Source organism: Panulirus ornatus, chromosome 51, assembly GCF_036320965.1.
Source record: "Panulirus ornatus isolate Po-2019 chromosome 51, ASM3632096v1, whole genome shotgun sequence".
Classification (NCBI taxonomy): Eukaryota; Metazoa; Arthropoda; class Malacostraca; order Decapoda; family Palinuridae; genus Panulirus; species Panulirus ornatus.
The window spans coordinates 2,046,924-2,070,000 of NC_092274.1; the positions used below are offsets into that span (position 1 = coordinate 2,046,924).

The 23,077-nt window shown below is 45.3% G+C and overlaps 1 protein-coding gene across 4 annotated transcripts in view; it reads left to right on the forward strand.

The window, feature by feature from the left end:
• retm (real-time) overlaps positions 1–23,077 on the forward strand; it is a 118,785-nt gene that overhangs the window by 1,022 nt on the left and 94,686 nt on the right. The window lies entirely within an intron of this gene.

Sequence of the window (23,077 nt, forward strand, 5' to 3'; positions counted from 1 at the left end):
GATATTCAATTTAACATTGATGATATTACTGGTTTGATATTCAAATTGATAGTGATATTACTGGTTTGATATTCAATTTAACATTGATGATATTGGTGGTTTGATATTCCAGGAGGCACGGGAGAAGTGCATTGAGTGTTTATATTACGTTAGAGAGAGAGAGAGAGTTGGGTTTAAGAAATGTGTAATCAGTAACCCTTTATGTACGAAGGCCAAATGATAAGTTAGATTATTACTTTACCTCAGCCTTCAACTGCAAGATTGCAATATATATATATATATATATATATATATATATATATATATATATATATATATATATATATATATATAGTGAGAATTATAAGTATATGGAAAGTCCTACGACTTAAAGGGTGGGAATAAACAAATGATGATCACTTTTAAAGATTAAAAGGGACCGGATGCCCCAAGATCTGCTTTCGATATGGAGTTAAAGAGGTCTGTTTGTCTTGTGGATGTGGTGTTGTACGTACTGTAAGGGATGTTGGGGACATCTGGCTAGGGGGAGAGAGGGTTGGTGTTTCATCGAGACAGGACGGTACGGGCCTTCGCCCTGGGGTTGGGCAAGCATGAGGGGGGGATCTGGGGTGGTGTTGAGTGGAGGGAGATGGGGGTTCGCGGGAGGACCCCACGGTGTATTATGATGCCGTGAATGTTCTTTTGTGTGTGGTCTGTGGACAGTAGCATTCTCTGGATCACAGTGGAGGCTTGATTTTCGCGTCTTTTTTTTTTTTTAATGAGGATTATGAGTGGGGGTTCTTGGTGAGATGTAGATGATGAGGCCTGCCTGGGTTGTGAGTGTGTGATTTGGTGGACATTATGAGGTCTGGGTCGTTCCTTGGGTTTTGATGTGGTTGATATTATGAGGCCTGGTTTGTGTGAGTGGGGATTTGGTGTTGATTGTGAGGTCTATATTGTGAGTTAGGTCATGATGAAGGTGTACATTATGAGGCCTGGTTTTTTTTTTAGTGGATGATATGAAATGTAAGGTATGAGGTGGTCTTGGTGAGGTTTGAATTATGAGGGTTTTTTTTTTGATGAGGTGGGTCTTGATGAAGCCTGGATTGTGACATGGTGAAGGCTGGGCTGTGAGGTGTTGGCGTCTTGGTGATCAACTTAAAGGTCTTTGTGAGGGTTGTTTGGATGAGATGTTGATTATGAGAGATGACCTCCGTGAGGTCATGGTTGTGAGAAGGTCTTTGTAAGTTTCGTAAGGGTTCTTGTGAGGTATGAGTTATGAGGGAGTGGGTGTTAGTCTGTGGTGTGAGAGTGTCTTGGCCAGGGTTGGTTCTTTAAGGGTGGGTTTGGTTAAGATGTGAGTTTTAAAGGAGACCCTTATATTAAGGTTTTAAGTATAAGGTCGTCTTGGGTCAAAAATGGTGGTCCCAGTATGTCACAAGGAATCCTGGCGAGGTTATAGAGGGAGTTGTTATGTTGTAGTCCTTTTGTGATGGCGGAAGGTGATCATATTTAAGGTGGAAGGGGTTTTAAAGGGTTACGTTGGGGGGGGGGGGTTGCGGTTTAAAGGGGTACTGGGGTTAGGGCATCGTATGCGTACACTCGTGTCTTTAAAAGCCTTAAAGTTCTTAAGGCCATTTTTTTTGTGGGGTTCAAATCCTTTATTGCGACAGTGGTGGTGTAGGATGACGGGGTGTTCCATGTGTAAGGGCCAGGGCTCTGCTTGCTTGGCGTCCGCATTGCCTAGCGTCCGCATTGCCTGGCGTCCGCATTGCCTGACGTCCGCATTGCCTGGCGTCCGCATTGCCTAGCGTCCTTGCGAGCTGGTATGTCAGTGGTATGCTCTCGCCAGAGAAGGTCGTGGATCGATGATTGGGTATATCAGCCAGCAATGGCCACCACATTGAGGAAGTAGGAGCAAATGTGTCCTATTGAGACAGTGCTGGGGATATCTCTGTGTCTCGTGCCGATGTGGGGTTGTGTGATATAGATCCCTGTGTCTCTAACTGTACTATATCTCCTCTTCTTTCCTGTTATGTATATATATATATATATATATATATATATATATATATATATATATATATATATATATATATATATATGTATATATATATGTATATATATATGTATATATATATGTATATATATATGTATATATATATATATATATATATATATATATATATATATATATATATATATATATATATCCCTGGGGATAGGGGATTAAGAATACTTCCCACGTATTCCCTGCGTGTCGTAGGAGGCGACTAAAAGGGGAGGGAGCGGGGGGCTGGAAATCCGCCCCTCTCTTTTTTTTTTAATTTTCCAAAAGAAGGAACAGAGGGGGCCAGGTGAGGATATTCCAAAAAAGGCCCAGTCTTCTGTTCTTAACGCTACCTCGCTAACGCGGGAAATGGCGAATAGTTTAAAAGAAAGAAATATATATATATCGTCCGTTCGAGACATTTATAGGGTCTCTCTATCTCTGTCTTCTTGTCATGCAACGATGTGGGTCTAGTGTGATACAGACCTCAAACTGTCTCTAACTAATGAATCTCTCCTCTCTCTCTCTCTCTCTCTCTCTCTCTCTCTCTCTCTCTCTCTCTCTCTCTCTCTCTCTCTCTCTCTTTCTCTCTCTCTCTCTCTCTCTCTCTCTCTCTCTCTCTCTCTCTCTCTCGTCCTGATATACAGATCCGTCTCTGTCTCTCTGCTAATAATATCCGCCTATTCACTGGCCAATTATTCAGTCCCCATGGGTAAGCGAGTCTGTCCGGACCTGTGAATGAGACTCGCTCATATGAGCCTTTTGGGACGAGCCAACACACACACACACACACACACACACACACACACACACACACACACACACACACACCTTCCCTGGAGTAATGTGTCTCCTAAGTTCAGTAATCATTAAGGTCACTAGGGTCATTAATCAGTACAAGCCTTGACCTTTTTAAGATGGGTCACTGATTGTAGAGGACAGTGTGAGAGGAGGGACAGGTTGAATGAGTGTGAGTTTTTTTTTCTTTCTTTTTGAATAGCCATTTTGAAGGTAATTGTGGGGCTATTTTGAAGGCAGAACTGCACGACCTTTGAACACGACGGTACGACCCTTGAATACGACGGTACGACCCTTGAATACGACGGTACGACCCTTGAATACGACGGTACGAGCCTTGAATACGACGGTACGAGCCTTAAACATGACGTTACGACCCTTGAACACGACGGTACGACCCTTAAACATGACGGTACGACCCTTGAGCACGACGTGCACGACCCACGTATCCCCTGCGTGTCGTAGAAGGCGAGTAAGAGTGGTGGAACCCCAGGAGGGAAGGGGGGAATATCTGACAGTCCTCCCCTCCTGTATCATCACATTCCAGTGGAAGGAACAGGGCATTACTTGTTTGTTGCAGGCGCTACCCTGGTGTGGCGGGAAAGACCAGCAGACATAGATGTATTTGAAATGGGTTTATACCATTTCTTTTTTCTTTCTTGCAAGATATTGGTTTATCATAGAGTGAGTGAGGATTAAACCTGGTTTATTACCACTGCCACTCGTGGTTTTACTGGCCAGATATGTGATAAATATGAATTTTCTGGTAACACACGCAGTGTCAAGCTGTTGGTGGAACATTAGAATGGAATGTGTGCGAATACATTGGCTCAATAATGGATTAGAACATAGTTGTGTTAGTACGAGGTGCGTCAGAATGTAGTGCGTGAGAATGTGATGTGTAAGAATGTGTCGTGCATGAGAATGTAGTGCGTAAGAATGTAACGCGTAAGATTGTGGTGCGTAAGAATGTCATACGCAAGGATGCGACGCGTGACTGCACGCGCGAGCGTCACACGCAGGGACTGTGTTGCCCCGAACACATTATGAGGACTTTCTCTGAAAAGGGAATTTTAAATGTCAGGAAAAAAAAAAAAGAAATCGTACGTAAATCGCTTTGGAGACGTGTTCGTGACTTGCGTCAATCGTTTTTGAGTTGCAACCTTTTCTTCTTTTCTCTTTCGTCTTATTTATGGGACTCGGTGTGCGTGTGTGTGTGTGTGTGTGTGTGTGTGTGTGTGTGTGTGTTTGATACGTGCATGGCAGGGAAGCAGAGACGGTATTGATACCATGTGTATCCGTCGCTGTCGCTCAGAGGGAAGTGGAGGTAAGGTCTGCTTGGCTCTTTTGCCAATGGAAAGGAAAGAGAGAGAGAGAGAGAGAGAGAGAGAGAGAGAGAGAGAGAGAGAGAGAGAGAGAGAGAGAGAGAGAGAGAGAATTAAGGCGATCTCGAACACGTAATCACGAAAACACGATTCTTAGAGTGAGTGAGGCACACTCGCCTGCCTCTCCTGGTGTCAATATTGACCACAAGACAGCTGAAGGAGACCCCAGATGACTGGCTAGGGCTGGGTGGGGTCCACCAGCTGGGTCGGTGGTGTAAGCAGAGACCACGTTTTGGTAGGGTAGAAATGCGTGGTTACGTTCTTCCCGACAGCACATGCGTCACCTTCCCCCGGGCCCGGAGGTTCTTATCGGTCATGTTCATGTCCCCCCCCAGGGCGTCGTGTCACGTACACAGAGTCGTACCCTCATGTTTGGGGTCGTACCTTCACCCTCAGGGGGTCGTATTCCCCCGGGCCAAGAGCTTATGACCAGTGTAATGACCACGTGAGACACGACTCCAAGACGCGGGGTTGTCATGAGTATTGGCCAAGTGTTGTGGCCCTTGTTTCAACAAGTGAGGTGTGCTGTATATGTTCACTAGGGACACGCACTCTACCTGGCGTAGAAGAGTGCGGTGGCGTGAGGTAGGGTGTGGGGGTAGATCTATGACCGGGTTATCTGCTGGAGGGCATGGCAGTACATGGGAAGGACAGATAACACAAGACCTGATGGTCTTTGACCAGGTTATCTGCTGGAGGACATGGCAGTACATGGGAAGGGCTTTTTTGGAGTTGATAAGCCTTTGAGCATGACGGTACGATCTTTGATGGGATTTTGTGTTTGTGAGCAGCCCCACATGTGGGTCAAGACGGGAAGAGAAGACATGAACCTGGAGCCAAGGAATGATGCTGTGTAGCCACAGAAGTGCTGGCTCTCAAATATTGTAAGATCCCCAGTCAAATTGATCGAAAACCTCAGGTCCAAATACACGAAGATCCCAGTATTTATTCGAATATCCTTTATCCAGATACTCGGAAGATCCCGATCTAGATATATACGCAGGTCCCTGTTATAGTTCGAGATATATAGAGATGCTATATAGATGCTATATTGCCCCATAGAGCCACGTACCCTTCAGCCAATGTGTATCACGATAAGAATTGTGAATTTAAGATATATATACATTAAAGATTACAGTGATAGTGAGAGGGATTTGACGGAGGGAGTAGGGTGGGGGGACAGGCACACAGGGGGGGTAGTAGGGTAGCTGATGACGCAAGGGGGGGGTGGAGGGTTGTTGTTGCCGATGACGTAATATAGGGAAGCCATGTTGCCTCCTTAAAGGTTGTGAGTTAGGTAACAGGAGAAGCTGGTGGGTCTCTCTCGCGCGCGGCGCCCGCGGTAGATGTGTACATAATTGTCATCCACAAAGGTGAAACTTTTTTTGCTCCAGTTGGTAAAAGTGGTCTAGGAAGAGGAGGAAGAGGTGTGGAGGTGGGGTTTTAAATGGATCACCTTAATGGTTGGTGGCGCCTGGGAGTCGAGAGGCCATATGCATTGCACGCCCGCTTCGGCCCGATAGAAAACGAGAGGCCAGCAGAACTCGAGAACTTTGGGTACAATATTGACGGGTTGATGGCCTCTTCCTTGCTGTCATCTCGATTATATATTAAAAAAAGTTAATAAAATAGAAATAATACATTATCTCTACCTCCTTCATGTATTTATTTGTAATTATGATACACCCGTGTTGTATAAATTGTCGATAATTAACGAAGCATCATTCAGTCAGTCATTTGTTATTGTTTATCTCGGACGGGATCTCAAGTGGCAACATTTACCGCCGACTCTATTCCCCACTCGAAACTTGGAATTCCTGTCATTCTAATTAAACCATGTCCTTATAAACTTCATTTATACATTCAGTCAAGTGGAGATAATTAATTGGCTATCGCACTCTCTCTCTCTCTCTCTCTCTCTCTCTCTCTCTCTCTCTCTCTCTCTCTCTCTCTCTCTCTCTCTCGCGGGATATATTGATGTTTGAGCATTGTATTCAGGCTGGCTACTCTGTAGTGCTGATATTGTGTACTGTGAGCCTTATATAATGCGTCCTTGCGGCCAGCAGCTGTTCCGGGTGTGTGTGTGTGTGTGTGTGTGTGTGTGTGTGCGTGTGTGTGTTCAGCTGTGTGCTCTGCGTACATAATGGTCAAGTGAATCATGACTCCAGATAGGTCCAAATTTATATATATATATATATATATATATATATATATATATATATATATATATATATATATATATATATTGTTACAAATACTACTGGTCCTTGTTTTGCAAGGACGTTATAGATTTGTCAAGTGGCACAACTCAGGATAACACAATAATAAAGTTATGGGATTGAATTAAAGACCAGCATTACATTAAATCTACTTATAATGAAAGATTTCAAGTGTACAAAGATAGGCACATAAATCAAGCATGAAACATTACGTTAACATTGAAAGTGAGCTTAACATTGAACATAAGATAACATTCGTACATGACTTAACATTCCAGATAAGATTTCAAGCCAGGAGTTCTCTTTCCTCTAAGGCAGTTCTTCGATAACATTACACTGATAATTATAACGGGCTTACAGCACAACACTTGGGTAACGGGCTTATAGCACAGCACTAGGGTAACGGGCTTATAGCACAACACTAGGGTAACGGGCTTATAGCACAGCACTAGGGTAACGGGCTTATAGCACAACACTAGGGTAACGGGCTTACAGCACAGCACTAGGGTAACGGGCTTATAGCACAGCACTAGGGTAACGGGCTTATAGCACAGCAGGACTTACAGCAGGGGACACCACCCACCTCGCTGGGCTTCAGAGAAAGGAATCAAGTCTCAGCGGGTGTTGTGGGTACGAGAAGACAAGTGTTCGCCCTTGCTGCTATAAACCTTACATTTCGATTGGCTATAGAAATATAGGGGAAGTTCTCATTGGTTGGAGGGTCCCAGAGTCTCGGCGTAGTTACACTCTCGTAAAATGCTGGGTGGACAGAAACTCCGAGCCAGCCTCAAGCATCACTCCTCGCCCTGATAAGAAATAGATACAAACACACACGTCTTCGTAACAATATATATATATTTCTATGAGTCCACGGGGAAAATGGAGCACGATAAGTTCCCAAGTGCACTTTCGTGTAATAATCACATCATGGGTGACTTTAGCGAGGCTGTATCATTGGGAGTTCAGTCTCGTGAAAGGACTTTTCTCGCTCCAGAGGTAGACATTTCCCTGCTGCTGGAAGTAGCGCAGATTTGGGCCGTAACTTTAGAAAGATACTGGGGAATAGAAGGTCCGTTGACCGACACTCCCCAGGCTGACGTATGGACTAGCTGACACTCCCCAGACTGACGTGTGACCCGGCTGACACTCCCCAGACTGATGTGTGGCCCGACTGACACCCCAGGCTGACGTGTGGCCTGGCTGACACTCCCCAAACTGACTTGTAGCCTGGCTGACACTCCCTAGACTGACGTATGGCCTGGCTGAGAATCCCCAGGCTGACGTGTGGCCCGGCTGACACTCCCCAGGCTGACGTGTGGCTCGGCTGACACTCCAGACTGACGTGTGGTCCTGCTGACACTCCCCAGGCTGACGTATGGAGTAGCTGACACTCCCCAGGCTGACGTAACATCCTGCGCTCCGTTCAGCGCTATCAGACGCCACCAGCTTCCGCTGACGGTGCCACCAAAGTTTCTATCAGTTCAAGATAATTACAAGGTCTACAGAAATTACTTTTGTAATTCTTATTTTGATAATTACTTTCGTAGTGTTCATATGATAAATGTATATGAATAGTTATGTGTATGAGTGTGGATGTGACTTCGTTTTATTATTATTATTATTATTATTATTATTATTATTATTATTATTATTATTATATTTTTCTGGTATTTTTAATGCTCAAGAATGAAATTTTATTGTAATGTCTGACGATTACAATTTCTCGTATTTTTTGATGTTCAAAATTTACAATATATTTTTTAATGGTCGAGTTACATTTCTTTTTAAATCCAAATTAGCATTTTTTAGTTTCTAGTTTCATATTTTTCGAAATATGATTTGTGCTTGGTAGCGTCCAAACTTAGGTTCATATTTCTCATATTTCATTCTTATTTTTCTCGTAATTGTTTAAGATTTTATCATTTAAATTTTTTTTTACCCATTCTCATATTTCGTTATATTTATCAGTTGTTAATTGTAATTGTTATTTGTGTGATTGAGCCATTGGATATATAGATTTTTATATGACTCTGTTTTTGAAAATTGGAAATTTTTTAGATTCTCATTTGTGATATCATAAATCACATATATCACTATGCTTCTTGGCTAATGTCTCCGCCTAGTGGACTTGGCTTGCTTCCTGGGCGCCGCTGGAGAGAGAGAGAGACGCCAGAGGAGGAGGATGGCAGGGGAAAATGTTTCATCCGTGTTTCTGAGAAGATAGAAAAGAAGACATTTTTACATTTCCCACAGCGTACAGTTTTGGCACGGGTCTAGGGGGCGTGAAAAATGGTCGCTGGCTAACAGGTGGGCTGGTGGCGCTGGGCGAACAATTACGTAAGCGGGAACAATGATGGCGGGAGAGCACTACCCTCCGTTAGCCGAGCTCTTGTCTGAATTACGTAACCCACGCAGCGAAAGGTCGTCTCATTGTCATTTAATTGTTAAATGTTCACAGTTGTGTGTGTGTTGTAAGAATTCGCCATGTCGCTTTTGAGAGTTGGTTAGGTCGTTTTATTCCCGTGGTTAAGAGGCGAGTATTTTGGACGCTGCGGAAGATGGACGCCAGCGACCCGGTTCGCTGCAAAACGGTTACAATGACGAAATGTTGACAAACATCTTCAAATATTGCCATCTCTCTTGAGATAACAGTCGCATTTTTATGAGATATTACAAATGATTAAGTTACAGTGTTCTATGTAAGTATGATTATCAAGGTATAATGTTCTTAAAATGATAATTGTTAGACAGAATTGTGTGTTGTATATAGGAAATACGGATGGTATAAGATTAATATTGTCGGCCGTAATATTTGATCAAAGACGAATATCATTTTTAAACGTCTCTCCGTCGTTTAAGATGCAGAGTGTGTCGTATATATGATATCCACATGGAATATGAATGACCCCATCTCATCTTCGTAAGAGAGTTTCTCATGTGAATTACAAATTGTATCACCTTGATTGAGGCATCACCACCTGATTGTCCATTTTCTTCCGTGTTGCATCTACGCCATTTAATGTGCGTTTTCTTCCGTGATGAATCTTCGGTTGCCATGTTTTAAAGAGCCATTTGTACGTAGGCACACGTATAGTGAAAGTGGATGTGTCATTATTAATAACCTGAATACATGAAAGTGTTTTAGAAATTACTGCAAATTGCTGTTAGATTTATATTCGTTTTTAAACGGCGGGTGAAATGATTGGTTGGCGAGCGATTTGCACACAATAGAAAACGCCGTATTGGTTTGAGGGTTTGAACTGTAAATCGAATTAAATATATCCTTTTTCCCCCCGCTGAACCAATTCGTGTTATGAGTATACGATGGAAATTCAGAATTTCACACATTTATGTATATCGCTTGGTAGGGTATTTTATACATTTATAAAGACTTTACATAAGTAGGTGTACATAGAAAACGGAGCCTTGCTATGAGTTAGTGTAATGAGATGAAATTATATATTTCATATCATACTAAGCCCTCTATCTATCTATCTCTCTCTCTCTCTCTCTCTCTCTCTCTCTCTCTCTCTCTCTATATATATATATATATATATATATATATATATATATATATATATATATATATATATATATATATATATATGAGAAAGAATAGGTTTTAGATGGTTGTTATGGAAACGTATTAAAAAATGGATTGGTCGCGTTTCTGTCTTGAGCCAGCAGATTAAGGGTCTGGGTTAAGGATTACAGTTCGAATCTTTCCCAAAATTCTCTTTTCCTCTATGAACCGTAAACTTCCGCCCGGACAGGTATTGGCATATCGGAATATAATTTTGCAACGTAATATTTTGCAGAAATAAATTAGAAATATTTTTTTTTTGTTATTAAATAATCGTATCTTGGACAGGTGACAGTAGAAGTAATTTCCCCAGTTTCATTTATATAAGCCATAACATCAAAAAATGAAAGTCTATAATGGTATGCGAATGTATTATTATCTTCCGTACGTTAGTGAAAATATAGGGTAGATGACATGCGAGTGGAGTTGGCGGAAAGCATCAGAAAACGGAGACTAGCAAACTGCATTTTCTTTCTGGGAAGAAGAGAGTGAAAGAGAGAGAGAGAAAGAAAAACATTTGCTTCATCTCGTGTCGTCTCGTCTCTTGACCCACTTTCCCACATGGGCTGGGAGGGGTCAGGGTTACAGTGCCCAGGCTCACCACACTGGCGCCTGGGTCTACAAGGCCAGTTTGAAGTGTAGGGAGGGACGCCATTCGTGTCCATAAGAGATAGGTACATGTATTTTTTTTTTTCTTTTTAAGTCTGGCAAGTGCGGCGTCTTAATGGGGTTGCGACGGGCGAAGGCGCGAATCTTCTTCGCCCGGTGTCAGAAGTGGCGCATGGCAACGGTTTGACGGACACTCCACCTCCCACCGGCCGCGTCCATGCACTCTCTCTCTCTCTCTCTCTCTCTCTCTCTCTCTCTCTCTCTCTCTCTCTCTCTCTCTCTCTCTCAGGTAACGTAACCTCCCTTGCGTTACCCTCCTGTGGTACTGGACCATCCATCCGCCCCCCGCACGTAATCGCGCATATTACCCAGCGCGCCAGCCACACTGACGTTGCTGTACAGGTGTTAGCTTTCTCTCTACTCTTCTCTCTTCTTTTCGGAGGCATAGTTCGCGATCTTTGATGCAGTTGGTTTTGGATGAGTCGTTCTCTGGGGTCTGTGCAGTCGCTCAAGCCCGAGGGACTTATATATATATATATATATATATATATATATATATATATATATATATATATATATATATATATATATATAAGCAAGAACACTGTTGAACATGAATGTACGACCCTGTACATACCCTAAGAGTCGTTCCCCTTAGAGGGTCGTACCTCTTACAGATGCTGCCAGCACTTTCCCTCGTTTCCTGCTAACAATGAGGGGCGGCGGGGGGGGGGGGAGTAATTACATCAACGACAGTTGGATGGTTTCTCCCTAGAGACGCCGTGATGAGAATTTCCTCATGTATGAGGGAGAATATTGGCCACATGAGGACGACCTCGCCTCCCCTTGTACAGTGAGGGGAGCGTCACCCCATCTCCCCTCTCCCCCCTCCCCTTCTTCGTTTGTTCAAAGGGTAGCTCGTTAAACATGGCTATCTGTGTTCGTTTTATCAGAGTCAATGAGTGATTCGTGTATTTTGGTAGTAAAGGTTGTTTCAGGTCAAGGATCGTACCGTCGTGCTCAAGCGCCGTACCGTCGTGCTCCTAGGTCGTACCGTCGTGCTCTGAGAGGAGGTTTACGTACGGAGAAACATGGGAAAGGAATAGACTTTGGCAGAACATATAACATGGAAGCCATGATGTGTTGGGAGTGACGACGGCCGACCCCACTGGGATAAAAATACCCCGGAGTTACAACGGGCGGACGGGGTATTGCTACAGGATGAACAGTGGCCCAGCACGTTATCGCCTTTATAAGCCTCGATAGTGGAGGCCAGAGCATTATTATTATTATTATTATTATTATTATTATTATTATTATTGGTGTCTAACGCATTTTTACCGTTAACAGATTGCGTATTACTGGCGCAACCATTCTGCCGTTAACAGGTTCCGTTTGAGGAGCATGTAGAACCACACTGTTGTCAACACGGAAATATAGAGATAGATGCACACAGCAAAATGAGTCTCTCTCTCTCTCTCTCTCTCTCTCTCTCTCTCTCTCTCTCTCCCATGGAAGGTCGCAGCCTCACAGAATTCCGTGAGCATCAACGAGGGTACGATTGTGGTAATGAATAATTTATTTTACCGACATTTGAAAGAAACTTTAACTTCTGACGCTCTGTTGGCGATGCTTATTCACTGGCTGTGTTATGACACGATGCTCCCTCACTGGCTGTGTTATAACACGATGCTCCCTCACTGGCTATGCTATGACACGGACTGTTACGTAACACGGAACCACGATTCCCAGCCCGCGATGGTAGCGTGTGAGGCGATTTCCCCCATAAGAGCAACAGGTCATTATTCTTCACCACATAACTCAGTGGCCAGTGTAAACATCACACAATCGCTGTGCTACTCTGAGTCGGTGAGACAGTCTTACGGAGGGGGGGGGGGGTGTGCGTTGCGTCATAGAGGGTGCACACACACACACACACACACACACACACACACACACACACAAAGACAAGGAACGCGGGGCAAAGATTGGACACACACACACACACACACACACACACACACACACACACACACACACAAAGACAAGGAAAGGAACACCGGGCAAGGATTGGACACACACACACACAGACAGACACACACAAAGACAAGGAACACGGGGCAAAGATTGGACACACACACACACGGAAAGGAACACGGGGCAAGGATTAGACTGAAATTTTGGACAGCCTAAAGATCTTTGAGGAAGTCTCATGCACTGAAAAGGTCTTGCTCAGACCAGGAAAAAAGCCTTTCATATATTTATATTTTCTTTTACCAGCAGCGCCGCTAATACCGTGGAAGCCCCGTGGCTTAGAGGGTATTTATATTAGCGAAGTCCTGTTGCCAAGACTGGCGTTGGTAATGTTGTAACTACACTAGGATTGGTGTTGGTAATGTTGTAACTACACTAGGATTGGTGTTGGTAATGTTGTAACTACACTAGGATTGGTGTTGGTAATGTTGTAACTACACTAGGATTGGTGTTGGTAATGTTGTAACTACACTAGGATTGGTGTTGGAAGTGTTCTCATGCTTGGGTTGTGATTGTAGGCGACCATAGTGTTATGAATAACACATAAAGAACACGTTGAACATGATTCGAGTGGGGCCTTTACACCTGGGACATTTGAAAGGCCTTATTGAATGTCCCCAGGCCACTGACGAGCGTTTAAAATCATCAGGCGATTGGTTAAACGGGAATGGTTTTCAAGGCCACGAACCTGAGTTTCGTAATGGTCGTATGAGACCTGACCTTCCCTTGATATATGACCTCCCCCGTAGAGGAGGTCATATATACACCCCATCCCATGGTTCTTCTGCTGTCCTGCCGGCTTTGTCTATAGGCTATATAGACTATAGGATATACTGCTATACGTAGGTTTATAGATGGAATTGATGTTACGAATATGTGTTTTCTACTGGGTTGTGCTCAGAGGGCCGTACCGTCGTGCTCAAGGGTCGTGTACCGTCGTGCTCAAGGGTCATGTACCGTCGTGCTCAAGGGTCGTGTTCCGTCGTGCTCAAGGGTCGTTCCGTCGTGCTCAAGGGTCGAACCGTCGTGCTCAAGGGTCGAACCGTCGTGCTCAAGGGTCGTAGCGTCCTGCTCAAGGGTCGTAGCGTCCTGCTCAAGGGTCGTACCGTCGTGTTCAAGGGTCGTAACGTCCTGCTCAAGGGTCGTACCGTCGTGTTCAAGGGTCGTGTTCCGTCGTGCTCAAGGGTCGAACCGTCGTGCTCAGGGGTCGAACCGTCGTGCTCAAGGGTCGAACCGTCGTGCTCAAGGGTCGTAACGTCCTGTTCAAGGGTCGTAACGTCCTGCTCAAGGGTCGTAACGTCCTGCTCAAGGGTCGTACCGTCGTGTTCAAGGGTCGTAACGTCCTGCTCAAGGGTCGTACCGTCGTGTTCAAGGGTCGTAACGTCCTGCTCAAGGGTCGTAGCGTCCTGTTCAAGGGTCGTAACGTCCTGCTCAAGGGTCGAACCGTCGTGCTCAAGGGTCGTAACGTCCTGCTCAAGGGTCGTAACGTCCTGCTCAAGGGTCGTACCGTCGTGTTCAAGGGTCGTAACGTCCTGCTCAAGGGTCGTACCGTCGTGTTCAAGGGTCGTAACGTCCTGCTCAAGGGTCGTAGCGTCCTGTTCAAGGGTCGTAGCGTCCTGCTCAAGAGTCGTGCCTGCCGCACGCCTTAATTAATCCAACCATCGCGAGATGGGCGTCGCGCACGTCGCGTTGTGAAGGTAAGAATTTAAAAAAAAAAAAAAAGTTTAACAAACTGTGGCTTCCCTTCCCTACGAGTGTACACGCCACCCGGGCGAGGGAACGGGCCATCGCACCTGGGCCTCGGGCGGCGGTGCACGGGATGGTGTGTGTGCACCCTGAGGACATGGTGTGCAAATGGGGGGCCTGGAGGCCGGGCTGGCTGGACGCTTCGGAATCTCACTCCTTGATTACTAGTACATCGTCGATGGGGTACTGTGTATTGCCCCAGGGAAGTGCCTCTCTCTCTCTCTCTCTCTCTCTCTCTCTCTCTCTCTCTCTCTCTCTCTCTCTCTCTCTCTCTCTCTCTCTCCCCCAGGAGGTCGAGATCCTTGAGTTGGTGGTAGGGTAGAGGAGGCCCTCCAGGGACCCCCACAAGGTAGGCTGCACGCAATCGGACCATTCCCTCGCTATGGAGAGGTTTGCGTGCGGGAGGAGGGAGGGGTTTGTTAGTGGCCTCTGGAATACGGCGCAGCCGAGGACGAAAGTGTTGTTGCGAGGTCGCGCTACGAGCCAGTTCGAAGGACGACCGAGCCTTCTCTCTCTCTCTCTCTCTCTCTCTCTCTCTCTCTCTCTCTCTCTCTCTCTCTCTCTCTCTCTCTCTCTCTCTCTCTCTCTCTCTCTCTCTTCGTAGAGAGAGAGAGAGAGAGGAGGTTGGTTCGGTACTGCTTGAAAGCACCCGTCTCGCAGGCCTCCCGTCTCTGCCTGTTGTACAGAGAGGAAGGATACTAGACTCTCAGCTCGTCCCTCCCTCACCCATGGACTAGCGAGTTCAGAAGGCACGTTACCCCCTTGCCTTGGCCATTGTCGTGAACTCTCCGCTTGTGAGCCACCACACCTTCGTTGCTGTCTTTTGACCTGGGCCAAGAAACCAAGGGCTTGGAGCGCAGGGGGTCATTCACAAGCCTCTCCCACGTCATGACCCTAAAAATACACACACACACACACACACGCGCGCGCACACACACACACACACACACACACACACACACACACACACACACCAAAAAAAAATTTATTTCGTAATTTGGAATAGTTATGGTGTCTGGGATTTCGCCCCCCGCCTGCCCCGATGGATCGTAACACTCTGATGTGGGCTAATTTTGGAAACGTTATGACACGGTCATTTACGTGATTTATAGTCGATTAAGAGCTATAAATAGTGGTCCATATGCAGGTTTAGGATGGCTAATATGGGCAGCAGTTATGGAGGGCCTTTTTGGGACGATAATTCAGCTATTTCGTGTGCGCTCATTTCTCTCCGAGTGATCCAAGGTACATTGTATTTTCTCTTTGGACATCCAAAAATATGATACTTGAGACGATTATGTGGCGCGATGGTGTCCCTTTTAGACTTGTGCAAATCCAATTTGCGCCAAGGCTTAATAATAGGATGAGCGCGGCGGAGCATATGATACATCAAGCTGTTCTATCGCGAACTGTGGACTGGAAATATAATAGGGGCTTCTGGGCCGCTGAGGCTTGGCTGGTTACAGCGTAAGTGGCGACTGAACCCCCCCCCCCCTCTGTATCTGGGTTTGAACTCGACCTGATGATGGGTTTTGATTGTCTATTGGATGGCGGGAGATGGTGTTCCGCGAGAAGGGAATTTGGCGAAGATATTCGACGGGAGTTCGATTACTGTATAGGTTCGAATCCTGTTTTTGCGGGGAGGGTGGGGGGGAATTTGTGCACATTCTTCCTAGCCGTTCATCCTCTGCTAGGGGGTGGGGGGGGGATAAGTTGGGTACCTGTCTTAGGCTATACAAGTGTAAAGGTTTTTACATTTTTATTTTTTTTCTGTATTCTCTCTCTCTCTCTCTCTCTCTCTCTCTCTCTCTCTCTCTCTCTCTCTCTCTCTCTCTCTCCATAGAAAGACCTTCGGAACTCTCTACGTCAGGTTTTCGTAACTATCGAATGACGTCAGTGTCATCGTAAAGGCAAGCCAATCTGTTTTATCGTATCGTATAAAAAGAAATTAAAAAATCGTACCTGCTTTTATGTGCTTCATGAAAAAAAATCATAATTTGGGGAGAAAAAAAAAAGATATTTTGAAATATTGCAATCTATTGCACAACCCTGAATTAATTTTCAGATCCTATTGATACCTTGCAGTGACCTCGTATATGTCATATACGTATGTATACTTGAGTATGAAAGATCGCTGGTCACCCAGGAATTCATATTCAGATATTCATTAATCTAGAAAAAAAATAGTTAATTTCTAATAATTTACATTTTCTGTCAGACTTCATAGAGAAAATGGTTGCAAACGCGAATGGAATTAGGTGAACTTAATTCCCACGTGCCCAAGCCCCTCACGGTATATTTACCAGTCTCCCATCATCATCGGCTTACGAAATATGTCGCCGATGATATACGAATTAACGAAATCGCACGATCCAGCTTGGCGGGAAGGGAGGTAGATCTTGGGAGAGAGGGAGAGGAGGGAGCGCGCGGGGGTAATCCGGAGCCGAGCCGCTCGCGCGTTCGCGAGGGGGTATTGACGTCATCGGCGTGGGTTAGGTAGCCTCTTATCTCCTCCCTCCTGGATACATCGGCCTTTAGGAATAACACATTAATTAATTTATTTTTTTTTAGATAATTATGTTTCATGAGAATGTTGATTCCTTATAGGTGTCGTTATTTTGAAATGACAGCTGTAGCCAGTTAAAGCCATTTGATCGTTGGCTTAAATGGCCTTTTTTTTTTGTTTTAAGAATTGTATTTGAAGAGAAAATGTGTGATTGATGCATTTCAATAGTCATTTTTTTTTAAATGGCTTAACGGCTATGACCACATAGACAAGTTTGATCGTCGGTGGAACTAGGGCCATTTGCGCGATCTAAATGGCCTCGGCGCTTTAATGGACGGGAGAGGACATTTAAACAGCCATAAATGGCTGACCTTCCAATCCAGTGTTCACTGTAGGTCAAAAAGGCGTGGAATAAAAATTGCATTTATCCATGATCCACGCTACAGTGCTCCTCGCTTGTAAGGGGCACTTGTGTCCTTCTTGTCTAGGTTAATCTATGATCAAGTAATGCAAGTTCATCAGAAAATGATTTTGAATGGCTGTGATGAAGCCATGATGTCGAATTATACCAGTAAGATCTTAATTGGTTTGTTGGCAGACAAGGAAGCGATTTTGGAAATAGACAGCGACAGAAGTTAAATAGTAATCTCTTATAGAAAAATAGATTGTCAGTCGATCGGGTCCTTAATTAGATCGTTCATTAATGAAAGAAAATATCGGGCCTTCAACACGTGCTGAAGGAAAGCAGAGGGTGAATTAGATGTTGAATATGGGGGATGGTTAGTGAACGGGTAAGATAGTGTTGAAGAAAATGGGAAATGGAATATCACTTCTATGTTATGGGGTAGCTATCACTGATTGGCTTCGAGTGTGTTGGGTATAGAAATATAGCTGCCAGGCGAAGTTAGAGACGCTGTGGTGTGTGTGTGTGTGTGTGTGGGTGGGTGTGTGTGGGTGGGTGGGTGGGTGGGTGGAGACTGTAAAGGTCAACTGCCTTTACCGGTGAGGTCATTAAGGCCAGCCGGCCGGCTGGCTGGCTGCTGCAAAACCCGTACTGACCTTCGTCACCCCCCGTATATCATAACATTTCCTCGCCTTTCAGCGAAGGCTGCGCGGCCCTGGCTTTATGAAGTGTTTCACACCTTTCGGGTGTGTTATTACCTATGTTCATATTACTCATTCAGTTCGTCAGCTGTTTGGATTAATACCTTTGAATTAATCATTGGCTGAAGTGAGTGATTAACTCCTCAAGAGCCGTTACTCTGGATTATAAGCATCACTGGCTCGTGTTTTCATCTCTCTGATGACTCTATTGGCCATATGATGAATTAGCATGATTGTTCTAATGGTTATGCATGTAATTAGCTGTCTGTGTGACCTCTCCATGCGCGCCCTATGTGACCACATGATCACGCCAGGGTGGTCATGAGCTGGACTTTTACAAGCCTCTGTTCGCGCTAATTGCCATCATTAATGTCAGATTGTGCCATGGCCCTCCAAGGCATCATCATGCATGCGCCCGTGGAGCAGCAGCCTTCTCTGATCGTCTCTTAATTAGCATATGATGTGCATACGTAATACCAGCAGTTCATCACCTGATTCACCCAGGACTCTCTCTCTCTCTCTCTCTCTCTCTCTCTCTCTCTCTCTCTCTCTCTCTCTCTCTCTCTCTCTCTCTCTCTCTCTCTCATCATCATCATCGCTACAGCCACCATCACGACCATACATACATACATACATACATACATACCCCCCAGCCTCACCATCATCACCCCAGCCGGCCGCCAATTACCATATCCTGGTGTGTGTGTGTGTGTGTGTGTGTGTGTGTGTGTGTGAGTCACACTCGCACACCCACACAAAACAGAACTCACCGGACAGGTTAGGTCTGCCTGCCTGCCTGCCTCTTCTCTCTCTCTCTCTCTCTCTCTCTCTCTCTCTCTCTCTCTCTCTCTCTCTCTCTCTCTCTCTCTCTCTCTCGACCGTTAACGATGGACGCACAAGGGAGAGATCTGTTCGGTGGGGGGGGTCGCCTCCCTCCCTATCTGTTCTCTCTCTCTCTCTCTCTCTCTCTCTCTCTCTCTCTCTCTCTCTCTCTCTCTCTCTCTCTCTCTCTCTCTCTCTCTCTCTCTCAGGAGTCCATATTGTTGCCCTTTAACATGCGTGGTTGGCCTAAACCAACCCCCCTCCGTTCCCCCTTCCCCTCCTACACACACACACACACACACACACACACACACACACACACACAGCTTATTTTTATGAACTTAAATGTATATAATGATATGGCATTTTCCGGATGTCTCCATTGATATGATTTACTATATTTAGACGTAAAGTATATATATATATATATATATATATATATATATATATATATATATATATATATATATATATATATATATATATTCCTATGAGTCGACGGGGAAATGAGACACGATAAGTTCCCAAGTGCACTTTCGTGTAATAATCATATGTGTGTGTGTTGTCATAATTTTTTTTTGTGATGAATTTATATTGAGTCGTAGGAACCTTCACATTAACTTTGTCCTTAACCTTCAATTCAGGGGAGAATGATGCGGTTCCCCAGCTTCGTAATTTGATGATGGTAGTTCATATCTGATGTGCTTCCTAGAACAAAACGACTGAACGTTTTTTTGTTCTATTTTTCAAGGCGAGTAAGGCAGCCCACCTGGACCCAAACTGGTTAGATTGTAGATTCTCTCCTTCTCTTTTGTAGTTTCTGTACGTGCGTAACCCATTTTCTAGACACTCATTATCAGTGTATTGCACATGGAAACACTTTCTGTTCATTGATGAACATTCAGGTAGGTAGAGATATGTAGGATCTGTTCATTCATGAACATTCAAGTAGAGATGTAGGATCTGTTCATTCATGAACATTCAAATAGAGATGTAGGATCTGTTCATTGATGAACAGACAGGTAGAGAGATGTAGGATCTGTTCATTGATGAACAGACAGGCAGGGAGATGTAGGATCTGTTCATTGATGAACATTCAGGTGGAGAGATCTAGGATATGTTCATTCATGAACATTGAGGTAGTTGTTCAGGGAGTTGTATGGTTAGTCTCAGAAACACCTGTGTAGCGTCTGTAATCACAGAAGCTGAGTCTGTGATGCAGTGTGTTGTTGCTGTGTTGTTGATGCGGGTGTAGTGAAGATGATGGTGTGTTGCTGTGTTGTTGATAGTGAAGATGATGGTGTGTTGCTGTGTTGTTGATAGTGAAGATGATGGTGTGTTGCTGTGTTGTTGATAGTGAAGATGATGGTGTGTTGCTGTGTTGTTGATAGTGAAGATGATGGTGTGTTGCTTTGTTGTTGATAGTGAAGATGATGGTGTGTTGCTCTGTTGGTAAGACAGGTGTAGTGAAGATGATGATCGTGTGGGTGTAGTCCTGGTGATGCAGGTGTAGTGAATACGATGGTGGTGGTGCGGTGGTTTGAATGATACAGAAGCGGTGATACACAGCAGCGCGCGGTAACTGTAAGAGATAGGCAGACATGGCGATGTGTGTGTGTGTGTGTGTGTGTGTGTGTGTGTAAGTACATCTGTCGCAGAGCGGAACCCAGTGTAAGGGCGAGGCTACCGCTGGCCATCTGTTGAACCTCCTACCAAAGGGAATAGCGAGTTTGGCGTTATCTTGCTTACGTAAAACGCAGGTGGGTTTTCGCTATGGTCTCTGGGACAAGGGAACAGGGTCAGCAGATCACCTTTGGGTCTATTTTTCACCCCAGTGTTTCTGCCGTAAGTGTAGTGGTCTGTGTGTGTGTGTGGGGGGGGGGGGTTACACTGGAGGTAATTAGGGTGTATTCCGCACCGGTGGTCCGTGTGGCCTTGGGGGGGGGGGGGGAGGAGGGGGGTTTGCCTGCACCTGGGGGGGGAGGGGGGAGAAGGAGGTCTTTGTTCGTGTCGCCGGTCAAGTAAGCACTGGTGGTGTGGCGAAGGTGCAGTGGGGGGGGGGGGGCGCCCTTGCAGTGTGTGTGTGTGTGTGTGTGTGTGTGTGTTGCGGGGGGGGGAATGGTAGCCTTCAAGGCCAGACCCCAGAGTAAACCCCCCTCCTCCTCCCCCTCCTCCTCTCTGTTATTGTCCCATACGGTTATAAGAACTCTCTCTCTCTCTCTCTCTCTCTCTCTCTCTCTCTCTCTCTCTCTCTCTCTCTCTCTCTCTCTCTCTCTCTAATACCATTCCTCCACGCCCTTTTTCCCTTCCCCCCCAGCGCGCCACTCCTTATCTTCCGTGTCCTTTATCTGATTTCCTCAGTCGCCTGTGCCCTTATTGTGTTTACTCGTTTATCTCAGCCTCCCGCGCCTCGTTCTGGGAGAACCCCCCCCCCCCCCGCGCTGTTCCTCTCACTCCTCCACCCCCCCTATTGTTCTCAGCCCCCCTCCCCCATCCCCTCCCTCTCTATCAGTCTTTAGGACTATTATTTCTGTCTTCCACGACTTTTTTTTTTCTACCTCAATCCTCCACGCCCATTTTCACGATCTTCCACGCCTTTATTCCTAAGTTTCCACGTCTTTTTTCCCGTCCACCTTCCACGCCTGTTTGCCCAGTCTTCCACGCCATATTCCTAACCTGCCTCGCCTTATTTTTCCCAATCCTCCACGCTTTTTTTCTATCCCCAATCATTCACGCCTTTTTTCCCCGATCCTCCACTCCTATTTTACCAATATTCCACGCCTATTTTCCCTCCAATCCTCAACGCCTTATCCCTCCAGTCCTCCAGCCTATTTTCCCAATCTCCCACGTCTTTATTCTTAAAATTCCACGCCTTTTTTTTTACGCCTGTTTTCCCAATATTACAAGCATTTATTCCTTATCTTCCACGCCTTTCTTTCCCGTCTTCCACGCCAATTTTCCCAATCTTCCACGTCTTTTCCCCAATCTTCCACGTCTTTTCCCCAATCTTCCACGCCTTTTCCCCAATCTTCCACGTCTTTTCCCCCAATCTTCCACGCCCTTACCATTCTTTTTTCCCCAGTCTTCCACGCCTTTTCCCCCAATCTTCCACGCCTTTTCAACCTGGTCCTCCACGCCCACAGCTGTACGTACATTCTTCCTGTCAGACCGTAAGCAGACCTATGCCTGGCACAGTTAGCGAGGATTGACCCAGTTCATTCATGGCAGTGACACACAACCACTGGCTAACAACCCCCCCCCCCCTTCCGCCCCCCACAAGAAGTACTGGCTGACCCCCCCCCCTCCCCCGTCCTAATCCCCCCCCTTCCCCCCCTCCTCCACCACCACCACCAAAAAAAAAAAAAAAACCATCTGCTTGTCTTTGTTTACATTGGTCGAGAGTGCGGAGGTGTTCGCCCACATTATTGTTAGCGTTTAAAGTAGATATCGTCCTCTCATGGGAACGGGTCCTCATCACGTACACGAACGGGTCACAAGGGCGGGGGGGAGGGGGGTGTGCTCTCACACACACACACACACACACACACACACACGTACGCTTGCTGGACCCAAGACCCGCGGGGAATAGCTGATGGGAACTAGTTTTTTGGCATGTGAGTCATTCATGAAACTTAATTTAACCTAGTTTCCCTCCCCCTTACTGAGGTATTTTGTATCTCCCTTAATGATCGAGGATTTAAAGATTAAACTCGCTTATTATAATGCCTATATATCTATCTATCTGTCTGTCTGTCCTTATATATCAACTGACTGTTGTATTTCTCTTTCTTGTATCTCTCCGGATGATGTGATCATTACACGAAAGTGCACTTGGGAACTTATCGTGTTTCATTTCCCCGTGGATTGAAAGGTATATATATATATATATATATATATATATATATATATATATATATATATATATATATATATATATATATATATATATATATATACAGAGAGAGAGAGAGAGAGAGAGAGAGAGAGAGAGAGAGAGAGAGAGAACCGATCGTTGGTGTTTCGTTAGCCAAAACCTTTTCCATATACTTCACAGGTTGTGGTGGTGGGTGTTGTTCTGTTGTTTCTCAGTTATGGGTTGACGAGTCACAGATGTAATTGTGTTGGGGTGGGGGGGAGGGGGTGGTTAGGAACTAGCGGCGTTGCTGTGATTAAATGGACCGACTGCTGTCGGGTATGTGATCAGAGAAGTATAGATGTGTGTGTGTGTGTGTGTGTGTGTGT